A 4,967-nucleotide genomic window follows, 5' to 3' on the forward strand; every position below is an offset into this window, starting at 1 on the left:
GGCAGTGTAGAAATTCAAAACCGCCACAGTTCTTAAGCTGCGGAAACCCAAAAACAGAATTCGAAGCAGACGACGATGAGACATCCTCCAGAACGTCATCAGAGGTTAACCTTTCGATCAAACCGCGTTCGTCACAATCGCTTTCTACTTGGATTTTTTTAAAACCAAGTTCAGCTTTGTTTTTTCTGTTGCTGACGGAACCTTTGTACTGCACCTGTCCGCTACGCCAGTATGGACACAGACCTGTTGTATACAGAGCTTGGACTACAACCAGACACTTCAGTTGGAGCGCTAACGAGCGAGTAACTCCGTTTATTTCTCAACGGGAAAACAGAACCAACATGGCGGGGAAAACACAACGAGAGAACAGAGCATGCGTAGCAAAATGTAAAGCGAACACAAGAGGGCATTAACATGATTGTAAATACAATAAACACACAATGTGGCGTAACCACTTATTGTCTTTAACTTACATCATTTTCGAAAAGACTAAAGTAAACGCATGAGGAAAAATGACAGGCAACATGATAATTCAAAATTGTTGTTGGAAAGACACAAAAAATAATCTAAACTGAATACAGACTTAAAAGTCCATGACATAGTCTTTTAGATGTTCCGGAAGCCGGCGGTTACGGCTTGATCGTCTATGTTGAACGGGCTGCATGACTTTTGGATTATCATCAGCCAGGGATGTTGGTGTCTGGTCTCCAGGAGTCAACAATATTGGGTTTATTGAGCCAATACTTTGCGACTCAGTTTCTAAGGGAGTGTCAGTGCAACCTGTTGCCGGTGTTAGATCGGAAGGTATACTTGGTGGTATTGGTGGATGTGTTGGAGATAGTGGAGTGTCGTCTTCGTCCAGATGATATGACATAGGGTTTTGATCGATGTCTTTCGGAGAAGGTACGATATAACATTCTGACTCTTTGACACGGTATGACGTTTGCCTGAGTTGACTACCGCGGAACTTGCGGATGTTGCGCCATTGGCCATCGATACCCGTCACTAAGTAGCGATCGCGGGCACTAGACTTATTTGGTCACAGTGCAGATAGACGAGGTCCCCAACTTCAAGTTTGGGTGCACCGGTGGTTTTTACTGTAGGGGCTTTTGACTTCTCGCTAGCTTTATGGTTAGCCAAACGTTTCGTGTGTTGGTCTAAAATAAGTTTACGGTCGCTAATAGGAAGCTGGTAATTGGTAAATTGGTCTCTTTGGGTCCACATTTCACGTGCCGATAAGCCACTTGAACGTATGCGAGAGTTAACATGAGCGATTGCTATGGAGAGGGAGAGTGGCGTAATAGTTGCGCACAGTGGATCCTGGCGGAGAATCTCATCCTCAACTTCCTGTATTGCTCTATCTGCGACAGGGTTTTTGTTGCGATTCTTGATGCGGCCGACCTCAATATTCAGACGGTATTTTCAAAGAAGGCTGTCTTTTGATAGGGCTACAAAACCTGGAGCTGGGTCTGTTCGTATAACTGCGGGTGGACCATCAAGGGGGCTCAGGTCAATGCAAAGTCGCAGTAAGGCGTTGCGCAATGTTTCACTGCGTTCGTCTTCTATGAGGCACGCTGTGGTGTATGACGTGACGCATTCTCTGATGACTAGGACTAATTGTCTTTCACGTTTAATTACATCTGCTGCATATAAACTGCCCACAGATTCTGGTGGATCTAAAGTTGATTGCTTAACAATTGTGTGAGGTACTTTGTTAAGTGAGGCACACTGGTGACAAGAGGTGGATACGTGTTGGATTGCCTTGTCCATGTCCAGTGCGAAAAAATAACGATGGAGGACCTGCTTCATTTGGTAACAAGACGGGTGACTGAGACGAATATGAATTGCTGTCAGGAGGCCATCTAACACCTGTCGAGGTACAACAATGCACTCGCGAGGTGGAGCGAATGCATCAGTACGCTTGACTACAAGTAGACCATCTTGGCAATAGTGACGATGTTGAGGTAGCGTTTGACGTCTTTGATGTTAGTTAGCTTTTTAGATGGACGAGTCCCCTGGGTGAGATGAGAATGTGTGCGTCTTAAATCAGGGCATTCCAACTGGATAGTTTGCCACGCTGCCCTATTGGTGAATGGTAGGCGTTTATTTCCTGATGATATGTCTTCAACGGATGTGTTCATGACAACCGAGTCTTCCACACATTCTACAAACGAACATATCTGACAGGTAGGGGTGGTACACTCTGCGGCATTGCGGCTGGCAAAGTCTGATGGAATATTGTCCTTGCCCGCCAGGTGGCGCATGTTGGCCTGGTAACGACTAACAGAAGAGAGGAATGTTGTGGGCTTGCTGAGAACTCACACCGACAAAGTTTTTCGTACGCTTGCACACATGGCTTACTGTCGGTAAGAATACACGGTTTATGGTGGGACTGAATGATGTATGGCCCAAAGTGCCTTGTTGCGATGGCAATAGAAAGGGCCTCAATTTCACATGGAAGCCATGTTGCCTGACGGCCTCGAAGCTTGGCACTGAAGAAACCTGCGAGGAGGAGCTTGTCACCACTCGAGACATACATGGTGGACCCAACACTGTGTTTTTTAATGGCTGCATCAGTGACGATCCATATCTGATCTGTGCGTCTGGGGAGTGTGATCGTGTGATTCGATGATAATGCTGCCTGAGCAACACGAAAGGAATCGCGAAGCTCATCCGACCATTGAATTTTATCTTGGGATTGTTGTCCAATAGTCGCATCTTCTAGTGGAGCAACAAGAGAAGCACAGCCTGGTAGCACTCTAGCTAGGACCTTATATGCGCCTATAAATGATCATAGGTTGCGTATCTTTTCCGGTGGAGAACATGACGACAACGTAGAGATACGGTGTTGGCTTGCGCGGATGGTTCCCTCATTCCATACCCAACCGAGAATTGTGACTGTTGCCAGGCAGATGACAGTTTTCGATGGTGACAGTCTTAAGTCATTGGCTGCTAACTTACACAGGAGACGTCTCCAGTTTACAAGAAGGTCCTCGATTGTATTTGCACCGCAGTACAGATCATCTGCGAGTTTGGCAATGCTACCATCCTCAAGCATGTCACCAAGTACGCGACACATTAACTCCTCCAACGCTGTCTCAGAGCCTGGCATTCCCATGGCTGAACGCACGTATACGCGGACACCTTTGAATGGGGTTACAACGCCACAGTATTTTTGTGACTCATGTGACAGGGGAATCTGGTAGAAGGCCTTAGTGAGATCGGTGGTGATGATATACTTCCATTGTGCAATTTGGCGTAGTGTGCTGTCGATGTCTGGCATGAGGGCGGGTTGTGGCTTACTGTAGCGGCCAATGTCTGCAAAAGCGGTGACAAGACGGAATTCACCGTTTGGTTTTTTGACTAAGAATGAGGGGTTCACATATTCTACAATGACATGTACGTTCTCCGGGCGAGCAAAAACACCGAGCTCTTCAAGTTCATCAAACTTTTGTTGTAACTCAGCCAACTTGTCACGGGAGTATTGGGGAACACAGCCCTTGCGCTGCGGTGGTTGAACAGGACCCATGTTGATGACTGCTTGAAATGGGCCAGAAGCACCGTTATAACCCTTGATTGCAGTGTTGAAGACATCATTATATTCACGGTGTAATGTTGCGAACCTTGCTCGGTGAGACGGAGAGAGGAGTTGGTCCGGGTCAATTTTAACTGAATCTGAGTAGTTCTTTTCTGGAAGAACTGATTTGTGTGGTGATGTTACATGAAGTGTAGTGTCTATGCTGTCTTTGTTTGTTGGTGGTACGAAGACAGGACATATTTGGCAAAAATGTTCATTGCGTTTCAAATTTTGGGGTGTGTTGGTCTGGTTCGGAATCCGAATTTTACCCGATATAGTTGAATAAATGTTTGGAGCAGGCCATGGCTTGTCAGATGATAGGACTGAGAGCGAGCGAGATTCTACTCATGGTTCAAGTGCAAATGCCTCGCTTGAGTCTTTGATTTCTGTAGGCAAGTCAAGTTCAATGAAATCACCGGGCCAAATTGTTGTTGACTTTGGTGGTGCGCGTAGTATGAGTGTCCGGCGAATGCGATGACTGCCCTTTGGCGATGAACCGTATGTATATGTAGTGTTGTCTCCCACAGTGACTTGGTGCTTGGCTGGACGAACACTTATATCATTGGCCTCCATGAAAGGGGTACCTGCGAGTATTTCAACATCGAGATTCTCGACAACAAGGCCTTCAAACTTGAAATTCGTATCATCGCGACTCACTGCGAATTTGGTCTCACCCACAACTTTTAGGGGAGATGAACCATCTGCTTGACATGCTGATTGAGAACTAGACTTTATTGGGACGCCGAGACGTTTTGCGGTGGCCAGTAGAATCATATTGCCAGTGGCACCACTGTCGATGGTAAGACGTGTAACCTGGTGGCCATAAAATGTATCAATATATGGTGACTGACGAACCTGTATTCTAAGGGCAGTAGGGACGTCCGCAGTGTCAGAGTCACTGAGATCATCATCGCCCTGTTGAGTGTCCTGGGGAACGTCATCGAGTATATTAACAATCTGTCTGGCCTTGGTCATGAATTTACGATCTTGGTCCGGCAGGAAGTCACACTCGCTGAGGAAATGGTTGTCTGGACGGCTGGCCTGCTTACATAATGGGCATGAGAGGCTTTTGCGTTCCCTGGGCCGAGCCTTTTGATATCTCACTGGTTTTGGTGTGATGCGTCCCCTCTGAGGCCTTGAAGAAGCAGAGAGCATGACAGTGGCGTCCTCAGTCATGTGGATTTCATCTAAAAGTGAGCTCAATGCTTGCGAGATCTCGGGCTTTATAGAAGCTAGAGTCTGTGTCCGCAGCTCAGTCCCATACCGCTGTTTAACCAGTTTGGGGAGGTCACTATGAATTAGTTGTAACCAAGTGAGTACAATGTAGTTCTCAAGTGAAGGGGAAATTTCCTCATCGTCAGTTATTGTTTCACCGTGGTGTGAAATACCA

At 46.6% G+C, this 4,967-nt stretch overlaps 1 pseudogene; it reads right to left on the reverse strand.

The window, feature by feature from the left end:
* Positions 1-1,005: 1,005 nt before the first annotated feature.
* Positions 1,006-4,351, reverse strand: LOC146735710 (uncharacterized; annotated as a pseudogene).
* Positions 4,352-4,967: the final 616 nt, after the last annotated feature.

This window comes from Saccoglossus kowalevskii, chromosome 12 (genome assembly GCF_978046115.1).
Source record: "Saccoglossus kowalevskii chromosome 12, keSacKowa6.1, whole genome shotgun sequence".
In the NCBI taxonomy this organism is placed as follows: domain Eukaryota; kingdom Metazoa; phylum Hemichordata; class Enteropneusta; family Harrimaniidae; genus Saccoglossus; species Saccoglossus kowalevskii.